Source organism: Nycticebus coucang, chromosome 10 (assembly GCF_027406575.1).
Source record: "Nycticebus coucang isolate mNycCou1 chromosome 10, mNycCou1.pri, whole genome shotgun sequence".
Lineage (NCBI taxonomy): Eukaryota > Metazoa > Chordata > Mammalia > Primates > Lorisidae > Nycticebus > Nycticebus coucang.
The window spans coordinates 128,510,373-128,525,124 of record NC_069789.1 but is presented as its reverse complement, the minus strand read 5'-3'; the positions used below and the strand labels follow the sequence as shown (position 1 = coordinate 128,525,124).

Sequence of the window (14,752 nt, the reverse complement as noted above, 5' to 3'; positions counted from 1 at the left end):
TATTCCAAGACCCTAGTGCAGTGACTTTCAACTGGTGTGCTGTGAGAGGAACTTAAGTGTGCCAAGAACATTTTTTAGGGGTGCCACCTGTAGCTCAAAGGGGTAGGGCACTGGTCCCATATGCCGGAGGTGGTGGGTTCAAGCCCAGCTCCAGCCAAAAATAACGACAACAACAACAAAAAAAAAAAGAATATTTTTTAAAGATCATTCATTAAATTGTTTCAAAAGAAGTCCAAAGCACAGTACGTATATTCTTTTTCTTTTTCTTTGAGACAGAGTCTCAAGCTGTCACCCTGGGGTAGAGTGCTGTGGAGTCACAGCTCACAGCAACCTCAAACTCTTGGGCTTAGGCGATTCTCTTGCCTCAGCCTCCCAAGTAGCTGGGGCTGCAGACACCCACCACAATGCCCATTTGTTGTTATTGTTGTTGCAGTTGTCATTGTTGTTTTAGCTGGCTTGGCTGGCTTCGAACCCACCAGCCTCAGTGTATGTGGCAGGCACCCTACCCACTGAGCTATGGGCACCACCCAGTATATTATTTTTCTTAACTCTTATTTTTTTATCAACATAATAACCGTACCGCAGAAGTTTAACTAGAAGTTCAAGTGTGCCATGAGATAAAAAAGGGTTGAAAAACACTGCCCTAGTGGATGCCGGAAACCATAGACAGCACCAAACTCTATATGCCCTATATTCTTTCTATATCTACCTCTGATAAAGTTTACTTTATGAATTAGGCACAGTAAGAGATAAACAATAATAACTAATAATAAAATGGAACAATTGCAACAATACACTGTAATGAAAGTTACATAAATGTAGGGCTGATAACTCAGGCTAGGAAATGACTAATGGCCCAGTAGCACAGACAGTGTGGTTATGCAGGACGAAAACAGATTATTTACATCAGGGCAGGACAGAGCTGGCCAGCCCGAGATTCCATTATGCTACTCAGAATGGTTCACAGTTTAAAACTTAGGACTAGGGCGGCGCTTGTGGCTCAGTAGGTAGGGTGCCGGCCCCATATATTGAGGGTGGCGGGTTCAAACCTGGCTCTGGCCAAACTGCAACAAAAAAATAGCCAGGCATTGTGGCGGGCGCCTGTGTCCCAGCTACTCTGGGCTGAGGCAAGAGAATCACCTAAGCCGAGGAGTTGGAAGTTGCTGTGAGCTGTGACACCATAGCACTCTACTGAGGGTGACAAAGTGAGACTCTGTCTTTAAAAAAAAAAAAAACTTAGGACTAAAACTTAGTGCAAAACTTAGGACTTATTTCTACAATTTTCTTTTTTTTTATTTCTACAATTTTCCATTTAATATTTTCAGATCATGGTTGACTGTAAATAACTGAAATTGTAGAAAATGAAACCTCAGATAACGGGGAACTATCGTAGTTGATCTAACAGGGAACTATTGTAGTTGATCTATATGTATCTCAGTCAAATTCAGGTTTCACATGTAGGGATTGTGGGGTATGAGGGCTGTCTAGATTACTCCATAGTTGGTGCCAAGATTTTTCATTAGGAAGCATATGATGTGGCCAGGTGCAGTGGCTCATACCTCAGCACTCTCAGACCCCAAGGCAGGTGGATTGCCTGAGGACAGGAGTTCGAGACCAGCCTGAGCAAGAGGAAAGCCCCTCTCTACTAAAAATAGAAAATCTAGCCAGGCATTGTGGCAGGTGCCTGTAGTCCCAGCTACTCAGGAGGCTGAGGCAAGAGACTCATTTGAGCCCAGGAGTTTGAGGTTGCTGTGAACTATGACAGCACAGCACTCTACCCAGGGCACAGAGTGAGACTCTGTCTCAAAAAAAAAAAAAGAAAGAAAAGAAAAGAAAGCACATAAAGTGTTTGTGTGGGGGGGGAGGGGGGGCACTTAGTGATGTTACAGCCATTGCTGACCTGGCCTAGATCCATTAATTCACTAGGGATGTAAAAGGGTGATGTTCTATTGTTCCTTCCTCATTTCCAAATACTTTTATAAGGAAAAATTTTCCTTCAGAAACCCTTTGGCCACCAAAGCCCAATTTCAACACCATTGTAACCAAGGTAGTGCTTTCTCTCTCATTAGAATCCTCTGCAGGAGGATGAGCACCTCTAAGCAAACCTTCATTCATTCTTTATTTTCTAGCCAAGAATTAAGGGGCAGACAGTGCTCCTGACAGAGCAGGAGAGGCCTTGTTGCTTGGTTCTCCCTCCTCCAGCCTGCAAATCTGCAGAGGAGGGCGGCCTGCCCAGAGATTTTCTTAAAGTCTTGCTCCAGGGCTCACTCTAAAGGTCTGGCCTTTCTCTTTGAAAATGTTTTCTCCTGTAATTAAGGGATTTTCTAATTTGAGGAATAGATAAAAATTCATCAAAATTATATTTTTCAAAAAGTCATAAACCTGAAGCTGGTTAAGATCTGGCTCTAGGGAAATCCTGAATTGAAGATAGATGCTCACCAGGACAGAATTTAAGACAATAGCTTATCATCTTTTATTCCCAGGATCGAGAATAACCCAAGGAAATGCCAAATAAAAAAGTAAAAGCAGCGATTGATTTCGCGTTTTGAGAAACTGACCGAGTTTTTGATCAAATGCCGATTGCCAAGTCTGATTCAAGGTTGAGCAGATAAAGAATCCTCCGGGGTACCTCCCCTTTTGGGTCTTCCCATGCTGTGATTTTGGAAAACCAGCCTCCTGCGATCACAGACCTCACTGCTGAGGAAATGAAGGACGCTTCCCTTCCAATCCCTGGCTCCTGGGAACGTGCCCTGGGGTCCAGGCCGGCGCCAGGCTGGGCCCCAGAGCGCTTCCTGTCCTGCTCGCTGCGGAGATTAAACGGAATCTCCACTCCTCACGCGCGGCCATCCGCTGGTCCCTCCGCAGAGCTGTTGGGCAGCAGGCGCCCTGGCCTTCCTGCGTCCCTGGCTCTGCCCCAGTCCCCAAGGACTCGGGCCACGGAAAATCCTGGCCGCTCCCCACAGACCTGCGGTTTGCCAACTCACGGTGCGACCTCGGGGCAGTCTGCTGTGCCTCAGTTTCCCCAACTGTAAGTGATGCAGTTGGACTGGAGCCGTGATTCTCAGAATCTGCCAAGAAGCTTTTCCAACCTCCCAGACCTGGGGCCCCAGGTGGGGCGCGGGAGTGAAGGGAGCCCGGAGGAGGCTCCCGGCTGGGGCGGCCACCCGGGACTCCGGCTCGCACACTCTCTGGCCGCTCCATCCTTCGGCCTGGGCGGGGTCCTGCAAGTCTTCGGGCGGGGCAGCCCCGCCGGAAAATCTCGTTTCGGCCAGAGCAGGTGGAGGCGGGAAGGAAACAGACTTGTCGCTGCCCCTCGGGCCATCTCCGTGTCCAGGAGCGCAGCCCAGCTGGGGTGGTGGTAACAGCGGGCGGGCAACTGGGGCAGCCCCACGTCACCCTCTCATCTGCCTGCCCTGCCCACAGGACGCGCGCGCCCCTGGGCCACACCTGGGCCGGATCCTCCGTCCCTGGGCGCTGACTCAATGGAGCCTCGGTGGGGGAGGGGAGGGACCGGTTGCCGAGAAACCTGACCCTGGCCTCGGGCTGTTGCGGTCAGCACCCGCCGCACAGCCGTCTGTCCCCTTCCCCCAGGTCTTCCGGCAAAGCCTTCTGGAGCCGGAGAGCTCAGGCTACAACGGGCGGAGACTAGAACCTTGGGCGGGGGGAGCCAGACGGCGTCCCCAGCTCCTGCCGCCGGCGGCGCGGGCCCCGGGGTGGGGGCGAGGGACTGGGCGGCTGTCCAGCCGTCGCCGCGCTGACCGCCTGGGCCAGGCCTCCTCCGCGGGAGTGGGGGTTGGGGACGCAGTTTCAGCCCCCAGATGAGGCGTTCGTGGCAACATGCGGCGCTAGGAGCCTGAGGGCCCCGGCCCCAAGTCCAGGAGGAGCGTTGGGGCCGGCAAGCTCAGGTTCTGCAGCCACGTGCGGGCGTGGGAGCTGCTGGAGCCCGCGGGGTCTGGCGGTTAGAGGCCCGTAGGCCGTGCGTGCAGCCGCGCGTGCAGTCGCCAGCGCCGCCCTGCCCGGGCAAATGCCCCGGTTGCCGCCCTGCTGACCACACCGACCAGGTATAGGATCCTCTCCTGGCCTCCTCTACGCAGAATAGGAGCCCACGCCTGCTGGAGAGGGTGGGTATCCCCAGGTCTCTGCACCCGGCCTCCCCAGAGCCACCGTGAACCGTGCGTGGGTGAGGCACGCTGGCGAAGGGGCGCAGGCGGCCTGGGTGCCCCTCTCCTACGACTGGCTGCAGAGCTCTTCAAAGACTGGGCCACAAGAGAGGTGCTGAGCCCGAAGCACAGAGGTTGGGAAAACACCCCCAGAAACCGTGGGCATCAGGGCGCAGCTTAATCGCCAGACTTGTTTTAATCGGAAAACAGTGTGGAGACCAATTAAGAGAAACGCAAACTGAACGCGCTGGACTCTGCGTCAGGAGCTGAGCGTCCTGCCCACCATTGTCCCCAGCGACCTGGGTCAACTTATTTAAAGCCTCTCCGGGGCCAGGCGCGGTGGCTCGCTCCTGTAATCCCAACACTTGGGAGGCTGAGGCAGGTGGATCGCCTCAACTCACAGGTTCGAAACCAGTCTGAGCCAGAGCCAGACTCCCGTCTCTAAAAATAGCCCGGCACTGTGGCGGGCGCCTGTAGTCTCAGCTACTTGGGAGGCTGAGGCAAGAGAATCGCTGGAGCCCAAGAGTTGGAGGTTGCTGTGAGCTACAACTACACTGCACTACCGAGGGCAACAAAATGAAACTCTCTCCAAAAAAAAAAAAAAAGAGAGTCAGTATAAGCCATTTTTTTTTAACTTCCTCCCAGAGAAATGGATGGAGGGTGGATGGGAAAATTGAGGGCTCAGGGTTGGCAGAGTTGATAACTGATTAAGGATCCCCCATACCTGAACTGGAGTCTTGCCTCTGCCATTGTTACATTAGGACCTCTCTGTGCCTCAGTTTCCTCATCTGTAAACTGGAAACCATAATAGTGTCTATCAGTGGGGACGCTGAGAAAATTCAATGAGATAATCAATGTAGAAGCTGGTGTCAGGACCCGGCCCAGTGTCTGACAAAATTAATGCTAGCTAGTTTCCCTTTTCATCCTTCCTACCAATTTTTGTCGATGGTTTTTTTTTTTGTTTGTTTAGTTGGGTTTTTTTTTTTTGAGATTTTCTTTTAGGGTTTAATAAAGACCTTATTTCCCAGCTGTCCCTGTCTGGGTGCAAGACTGTCATCACACCTCTGCCCTCTTGTGGGTCTCTCTGCGGCCTCTCTGGAGGCGCTGCCCTGCTGGCCACCCTCCCTCCCTCCCTCGTCTGGGGCAGACGCTTCCCCCATCTTGGCTCATCTTCACTCCTCCCCAAGAGCCTGCCCAGCTGGCAGGGAGCTCTGTGCTTCCTGCTGTAGTCCGTGAGAGACCCTCTGACCTTGTCCCTGTGGTCTCTTTGTCACTGACATTTTGTGACTTCTCCCTGGGCTCCTCCAGGCGCTCTCCAAGGGTCCGGCTTTGGCGACTGCACAAGCAGCCCAGGCTTCATGTTTTCCAACTCCAACATCCTCTCCTCCCTTTCTCTTGGTTTCTCTGTGGTTGGTTCCTCTCCCTTCTCCAGTTTCTTTTTTTTTTTCAATTTATTTTTATTGTTAAATCATAGCCGTGTACATTAGTGCAATCAAGGGGTACAATGTGCGGGTTTCATACACAATCTGAAATATTCTCATCAAACTGTTCAACTTCATGGCATTTTCTTAGTTACTGTATGCAGGCATTTGTATTCTGCATTTAGTAAGTTTCGCCTGTACCCATTCTAAGATGCACTGTAGATGTGGCCCCACCCATTACCCTCCCTCCTCTAAAACCTCCCCCCTCCCTTCCCCTTCCTTGGACCTTTCCCCATAGTCTTGTGCTATAGTTGGGTTATAGCCTTCATGTGAAAGCTATAATTTAGCTTTCTCCAGTTTAAGAAGCTGAATTCTTATTTCTTTCTCAGTAGTTTTCTTCTGTTTATCTTACCCTTTTCTTTTACACCTTTCTTCTTTTTTTCTTTTCTCCTCTTCCCGCCAGCGTTTCCTCTCTAACTTCCTCCTCCTCCTCTGCTCTTCTCGCTTCTCTCAAATTCTCTGCTTTTCTAATTTTCTATTTCTAATATATTCCAAAAGAGGTGTGGTTCCTCTAGCCACGAGTGCTCTGGTTTTTGCCTCTGTCTCTCCCAAGAGAGTTTCGGGCTTGGCAATGGCCTTCTCTTCCTCCACACAGTAAGTTTCTAAAAACTTCTTACATTCTGGATCATCTTCAATGCTCCCAGTCTTGGTATCTTTTTTCTTAGGCCATCTTCTGGAACGGAGCAAACTCTACCACAGCAGGATATTCCAGACCTTTACGGTCAATGAAGATATATCCATCCAAACGATCTCTAAAAAGAAGAATGTCATCAGGATTTCTAAAATTAATGCATGCTCTTGAGTAGAGATGAGGATAAAGATGGAGGTCCACCGAGAAGAATGCGAAGTCGTCATGCGTGGGCAGCGGGCACAGTTGCTCCTGCAGCTGCTCCTGGGTGAGACCCAGGGGAAGCTGCCGGATGACCACCTGGGTAAAGGCAGGCCCACATCAGCGCTCGCTCTGGCCATACGGGAGGCCACCCCCACATGTCTTATTGTTGATGTTTTTAAATAGGCAGAAAAGTTGAAAGAATTGTACGTTGAACACCCACATACACGTCCCCTACATTCTACCATTAATGTTTTACTCTATTTACTTTATGACATATCTGCTCATCTATCCCTCTTTCCATCTATTAATCCATCTGTTCTGGTTACAGTTGTTACATAACAAACACTCCGGAACTTAGTGACTTAACCGCCATGTTATTAGACTACTGGATTCTGTGAGTTAGGAATTTAGACAGGACATAGTGAGGTTGGCTTACCATTGCTCTAGAACAGTGTTTTTCAATCTTTTTTTTATCTCACAGCACACTTAAACTTCTGAGGGGCACTTCAATTATGTTGATCATAAAAAGGGTAAAAAAAAGAATACTTACTGTGCTTTGAACTTTTTTCCAAAATAATTTAATGAATGATCTTTAAAAATGTTCGGTTGAGGGTGGCGCCTGTGGCTCAAAGAAGTAGGGCGCCAGCCCCATATGCCAGAGGTGGCGAGTTCAAACCCAGCCCTGGCCAAAAACTGAAAAAAAAAAAAAAAAAAAGTTCGGTTGAGGCTTGGCGCCTGTTAGCACAGTGGTTATGGCGCCAGCCACATATACCAAGAGTGGTTCGATCCAGCCCGAGGCCAGCTAAACAACTGCAACAAAAAAATAGCCAGGTGTTGTGGTGGGCGCCTGTAGTCCCAGCTACTTGGGAGGCTGAGGCAAGAGAATCGCTTAAAAACCCAAGAGTTTAAGCTCAAAGGAGTAGGGCGCCGGCCCCTTGTGCCAGAGGTGGTGGGTTCAAACCCAGCTCTCGCCAAAAACTGCAAAAAAAAATTAATTAATTAAAAATCCCAAGAATTTGAGGTTGCTGTGAGCTGTGACATCATAGCACTCTACCGAGGGTGACAGAGACTCTCAAAAAAAAAAAAAAAAGAAATGTTCGATTGAAAATCACTGCTCTAGATTGTTTGAGGCCTCAGCTGGGAGACTTGATGCTCGGGGGCTGGACCCATCTGGAGGCACCTTCATTCCCATGCCTGGAAGTCACCCTCAGGGCCTGCATTGCCCTCTCCGCGTAGCCCAGGCTTCCTCCCAGCGTGGTGGCCTCAAAGTACTTAGGCTTTGTACGTGGCAGCTGAGGGCTGCAAGTGTGGGTTCTGGCTAACAAGGTAGAAGTTGCATGGCCTTTATAACCGAGCCGCGGGAGTTGCAGCATCACTTCCTATTGGTCACAGCAAGGTGGAGTCATTCACACAAAGGAGAAAGAATTTGCCTCCATATCTTGATGGTGATGTGGCAAGGTCGCTTGGTTGAAGATCTATGGGAAGGGAGCTCTTGTGACCATCTTTGGAGATGCTACATTTGTCCTTTGGTCACAACACATCTGGTGTAGAGTGCCCCAATTCTCATTTCATTTTATCTCAAGCTCTGGAGTTCAAGATTTCTTCAGCTAAGTCCAGTCCAGGTGTGCCTAATGCGCCCCAGGTATGGTCTCCTGGTACTCTGTTTGAAGACGGGTTACCTGCCTCCCCACCACCCCTGACAGACAACAGCAGGGGAGGATCAGAATAACCAGCCGTGCTGCTACTGAACAGGCAGAAAACAGGCGGCGCAAAGGAGATACTGGACTGTAGCAATTCTGCAACTCTGCGATCTGGCTGGGCACACCCTGACAATTCCTTAGGGCTCTGTCTTACTCCTTGAGTAAGTTGCTTGCCGTAGCTCTTGGCTCTGGCCTCTGGTATCTGGACTCTGCCCTCTGAGTCCTTAGTCCTTTTCTGTAAGAAATGACCTGTGTTTGCAACTGAGTAGTCTCTGAGCCTGTTTCCTGCCTATAAAAGTATAGAAGTTCAAAGGCCTCCTTTCATTTTGAGCTATCTCTGTCCCTTTCAGGCCAGGCTAATTCAATTCCTTTAAAACTCTGTGGATATTTTTTTCCTGTATGAATTTGTAATCCACTCAGTTAAACAAAAGCCATAGTCATAAATCTCTTCAAAATAAGCTTTTCTCTAATTTGGGTTCCCATGCAGTCGCTATGGGACAATGCCCTTAAGATTCTTACAAGTTCTGTTGTTTAACACAGAGCATCCCCAAGCCATGCTGTTAATATCCTTAAAAGGCTTTTTGTCTGGTGGAAAGGGTCTACAAAGCACCAACTTGAAAGTTGCCAGTGGCTTAATAAAGAATTTTACAGTTGGGCACTTGGCTTCACCTCTACTCTGAGATATTTTCCTGACAGTGCCCTGGATTTGATCTTTGCTCTGGTGCTCACTTTTACTTTTGAGAATCTTCCCCTGGGAGAAACCCGAAAGGAGAAATTGTTTTTGGACCCAGCTGGATCTGACTTCTAAATTCTGCTTGCCGCTGAGGACAGGATACACAGCTCAAAGAAGCCCAGTGATGCTTTCAACCTTCTGCTCGGAAACCTTAGGCCGGGGGTGATTTGACAGGGAAGAGAGCTGGAAATAGCTGGAGGCTCTTTCACTCTTGTGTCCTGCCCCCAGGCTAGGATGACATGAAAATTTAGACAATGGGTTGGAAAGACTCCTTGTGGCCTCTAGTCCAGTTGGCTTCGTGACAGCATGGTGGCCTCCGGAGAGTCAAACCTCCTAGCTGATGGCTGAGGGCTTCACGAATGTCCCCGTGAATGAAAGGGAAGAGTCATGAGCTCTTCTGACCCAGCCTTATAAATATACAAGCATCGTTTCCACTGAACCCCATTGGCCAATGCAGTCACAAACCCATCCAGATTCAAGGAGAGGGGAATTAGACTCCAAGTCTAGCAAAGGGAGTGGCATGGTTACATTGCCAGAGCATGTGGGAAGGGAAATGTGGTCATTTTCGGAAAATACAATCTGCCTCACCATGCGTATTTTGATGCATTGCAAAATAAGTTGCAGACAACATTATTTACTTCCCTACCAAAAATGTGTGAGTTCCACAGCCCACATTCTCTCCAGCATATGGAGTTGACAGTCTTTCACATTTTAATCATTCTGGTTGGTGTGTAGTGGTGTCTCACTGTGGCTGTAATTTGCATTTCCCAGATAACTAACGATGCTGAGTACATTTCCTTGTCCCTGTTAACCACTCATATCTTCTTTTGGGAAGGATCTTTTTCAAATCTTTTGCCTGCTTTTTTGATTTGTTTTTGTTGCATTAGCACGGATACTGATACATCCCAGGCCCCAGTCCTTTGTCAGAGATACATTTTGTGAATGTTTTCTCCCAAAATGTGGCTCATCTTTTAATTTTTTTAAATTTCAGGTTAATTTGGGGGTACAAACAATTAGGTGACAGTGTTCACATTTGTTAGGTAAGGTCCCTGTTGTAGGTGTACCCCTCACCCAGGAGATGTGCCGTGTACCCTTACATTGTGCCCTTTGGGTGGAAGCCTCCGATCCCCCTCCCTCCTCCCTCCTCCCCCCTCCTTACTACCTTCTACCTCCAACTTGAATTAAATGGAGTTTTTCTCTTGTGTGGGCGTGTAATATTTCATCTACTGGCTTCATATTAGTATTGAATACATTGGATACTTACTTTTTTATCCTTGTGATACTTGACTAAAGAGAACTTTCTGTCTTTTCATTTTGAATGGTGTTTTTTGATGACATCTACTTTATCAGTTTTTTCTTTCCCCGGCTATCGCCTTCTGTCCCCTGTATTGGACATCTGCCTACTTGAAGTCGGGAAGACGTTCTTCTGTGTGGCCCTTTGGAGGCTCTGCAGTTTTAGCGTTCCTGTTTAGGTCTATGAGCTAAGTTGACTCAGCTTCTTATGTGACGCAAGGCAAGAGTTTTGGAGGCTCTTTCTGCGGCCGCTTAGCTAAGCTAGAGCTACATCTCCCTCCCCTGCACAGCTCTGGGTCAGCGACAAGCACAAGAGCAATCTGTGTGGTCCTTGGAAGGGGGACGTGAAAGAACTGCCAGCTTTGAGCTCCAGCAGTCCACCCAGGGTGAGGGGTGAGGCTCATTGTCACTCACAAGCTGGGTCACCTTGCGGACATTGGTAGCAGCCAGCTCAGGGCCCCTGCCACTTCTCTGGCTCCCCTCTGTTCACTGCCAGAGTCCTGGGCGGTGTGTGCAGCTCCACACCGAAGGGCACCAGCTTGTTCTGTAGGGCAGTGATGAGAGACAGACGCAGCATCAAATTTGTCTTTTGAGTTCTTTTGAGTTCCAGTTTGTCCTTCTTCTCTCTCTCTCTGGACATCCATCCTATCTTCCCGACCTGTTGATCTCAAGCCCAACATGGAACCAAAAAGCAACAGCGTTGCATAGGCTTTATTTATTTATTTATGTATAGACAGAGTCTCACTGTTGCCCTGGGTAGAGTGCTGTGGCGTCATAGCTCACAGCAACCTCAAATTCCTGGGCTTGAGCCATCCTCCTGCCTCAGCCTTCTGAGTACAGGTGCCCACCAGCAGGCCTGACTAGTTTTTCTATGTTTTAGTAGAGACAGGATCTCACTCTTGCTCTGGCTGGTCTCAAACTCCTGGTGATCCACCTGCCTAGGCCAGTGCTGGGATTAGAGGCATGAGCCCCTGGGCCCAGCCTTGCATGGGCTTTTTAATGAATTTTCACCTTTGAGGTCTGACTCCACCCAGGCTGAATTGTAGTGGTGTGATCATTGCTCACTGCCCCCTCCAATGCTTGGCCTCAGCTTCCTGAGTAGCTGGGCTTACAGCTCCCCACCGCGCCCAGCAAACGCTTGTTCCATATTACTCACAGTGGCTCTGCTTCTCGGATCAAACCCTAACTTGCACAAAGGTTGAGGTTCAGGTTTTTTTTTCCTATACAGAAATCCATTTTTCCTGGTACCACCAGTCCATGGATGTCCTGTCCCCAGGGGGCTGCCTTGGCACCTTTGTCAAAAATCAAATGGCTGTATCACAAATGTCTATTTCTAGGTTCTTTGTTCTGTTTTATCTGTCAGTCCTTTTTCCAGTCCTACGCTGTCTTGATTGCTGTAATTTTACAGTAAATCTTGAGGTTCCTGTTCCTTTTTGAGTAAGACAATCCTTTTTTGATATACGACATATTGCTGACTTCTACCTATAGCTGCTGTAATTCTAGTGTGTGTTGACTTAGCAAATAAAAATAGTGAAGGAATTTGTGAATACCTTAAAGTTACCTTGGATTTTACTAATCACAATGACAACTACATGTGACAATCAGTCACCTGCGTGATGACGTGGGGATGTGTGATGGCCCTGAGATGCACGCACCCATCAGCCGGAGGAGGAGGTGTCAGATCCTGATGTGGTTTTCTGCTCTTGGGATCACCTATAGCCGTGAATTTGAGTGAGATTTCCATAGGAGTAGATTTCTTTTCACCAGGAAGAGAATCTGTTGAGTTTTCCACTTTGTTCAGATTGAGGTTTCTTCCAGAACTGAGCACACAGCGGGGAGGAAAAGACATATCTGGGACTTAGTCTTTCCTGAAGGACACTGGATTGGGTGTCTCGAAAGGGTTGTTTTGGGTAATGTCTCCCAAAATTCACACGTTTCAGTTCTAATCCCTAGGACCTCAGAAGGTGACCTCCTTGGAACTAAGGCTATCACAGGCATAATTAGTTAACACACGGCTACACACGCACAAAGAAATGTTTTCTTGGGGCTGTGGCGTTTTATTACAAAAATAGAATAAAAGCTTGGAAGACAGTGGCGGCACCCATAGCTCCCTGGGTAGGGCACCAGCCACAAACACCGAGGCTGGCAGGTTCAAACCCGGCCCGGGCCTGCTAAACAACAATGACAACTGCAACAAAAAAATAGCTGGGCACTGTGGCGTGCACCTGTAGTCCCAGCTACTTGGGAGGCTGAGGCAAGAGAATCACTTGAGCCCAAGAGTTTGAGGTTGCTGTGAGCTGTGATGCCACGGCACCCTACCCGGGGTGACAGCTTGAGACTCTGTCTCAAAAAAAAAAAAAACTTTGAAAACATAATGATCCTAAAACACACATCAATAAAAAAGTAATATAAAGACTTGAAAATCAGAAATGTAAAAAGTAATCTGAAAACTTGAAAAATAGTTCATAACTCAGGTGGCAGTAAATATTTTCAGATGAGGTCAGACTCAGGTAGGGTGGGCCTTATCTGATAGGATCGTGTCCTTACAAGAAGGGGAAATTTGGACACAGGGACAGACACATGTAGCGGGGATATTGTACCAAGACACGCAGAGAGAGAACACATCTTCGAGTCAAGGGCCGCCTCCAACCACAAGAAGCTGGGGGAGAGGCATAAAGAGGTGCTTTCTCACAGCTCTCAGAAGGAGGCAGCCAGCTTTGCTGACGCCTGGATTTCTGATTTCAAGCCTCTCAACAATAATTTCTGTCATTTAAGTCACTCAGTTTGCATCATGGCTGCTCCAGGAAACAAATACAAGAACCAAATATTCAGCTCTCAGCTGCTCGTGCCCTTCCGTGAGCAGCAAGCCCCAGTTTTCCTGTGGGAACCCGCCTCTTTCCTTTTCACAAGGCTCAGGTGGGAAGTCAATCCCCGTACACATCCCCCGGCTGAGGGTTCAGCCCAACATGCACCCTAGCCCCGCGGGAATCTGAGTTTGCAGTGAAGGGGCCCAGAGAAGACCACAGCTTGTGCTCAGCCATTTTGATAGTGGCACCTCCGAATTCTGCTCACTCCCCCCGCATTCTCAGACTGCCATAGTTCCTGACCTGCCTGTGGCTGTTATTTGGAGTTTTGCATGGTCCTGTGACTCTTGAATGTGATTATTATTTGCTTACGTTAGCCAGCGTTGGTTTCTGTTGCTTGCAACAATGAGCCCTAGTTGGTCCGCTGATGCCCCTGGCCTAGGATCTGAGGAGACCCACAGCTCATTGGGAATCGGGTCTTCCCTCCTATCTAAGAGCCATGAGGTGAGGGGCACCCGGTGTAGGATGGAGGTGGGCCGTGCCACAGCCTGGCGAGGAAGATCAGAGCCCGGCAGGGGGAAGGGGCGTTTGTGAAGCTGTGTGTGGGATGCTGGAGCCCAGTGAGACAAGGAGGGTGCACTGGGCGGAGGTGGGGTGGGAGGGGCAGTAGCAGCACCCAGCAGAGGGTGTTGGAACAAAGGCAGGACAAGGAGGGGCCCAGTGTGAGGAATTCATCTTAGTTGGTGGGGGCAGGATGTGGTGGTTGGGTCGTCTGAGCCCAGGAAGTCACCTGTGTGGAGGCAGAGGCAGCCGTTGGTTACACAGGGAGAGCACCACCCTAATATGTCAACATCTGGACAGAACAGGGGCCAGGTTTGTCTGTGCTAGAAATGGGAGTTTCAAATATGGAAAGATGGCTCAGTGCCTGTACCTCAGTGGTTAGGGTGCCGGCCACATACACCTGGGCCAGCTAAACAATGAAAACTGCAACAAAAAAACAGCTGGCATTGTAGCAGGCGCCTGTAGTCCCAGCTACCTGGGAGGCTGAGGCAAGAGAGTCACTTAAGCCCAAAAGTTTGAGGTTGCCGTGAGCTGTGACACTACAGCACTCTACTGAGGGCAACATAGTAAGACACTGTCTCAAAAAAAAAAAAAGAAGAAGATGTGGAAAGCAAGGAAGAAACTAGAGTGAAGCCATTATGGGCGGAATTGTATCCCCCACAAATTCATGCGCTGAAGCCCAAGCTCTTCAGAATGTGACTGTATTTGGAGACAGGGCCTTTAAAGAAGTAACTGAGTAGAAACGAGGCCATTAGGATGGGCCCTAACTGTGTCCGACCGGTGTCCTTACAAGAAAAGGAGATTAGGACAGAGACACAGGGCCACATGTGCCCAAAGGGACAATCACATGAAAAGGCAGCAAGAGGATGGCCTTCTGCCAGCCAGGCAGAGAGGCCACGGGAGAAACCAGCCCTGCTGGGACCTTGACTTTGGACTTCCAGCCTGCAGAACTGTGAGAAGATAAATTCCTGTTGGTAAGCCACCCAGTCATCACTATTTTGTTACAGCAGCCCTCACACACTGGCACAGAACCCTTTAGGGTTAGGTAGAAACAGGAGGTATCAGTGTAGATTTATGGTTTTCAACATACATGTAAGTGGATGTAAAAATAAATGCAGATGCACGTGGGCGTGTACATGTAAATGTGTGTGTGTGTTGGCATGAATACACATTCGTGTATTTCCCACC

At 49.0% G+C, this 14,752-nt stretch overlaps 1 pseudogene; it reads right to left on the bottom strand.

The window, feature by feature from the left end:
* Nucleotides 1–3,959: 3,959 nt before the first annotated feature.
* The window catches only part of LOC128596625 (regulator of nonsense transcripts 3A-like), a 29,731-nt pseudogene continuing 18,938 nt past the window's right edge, over nt 3,960–14,752 (bottom strand).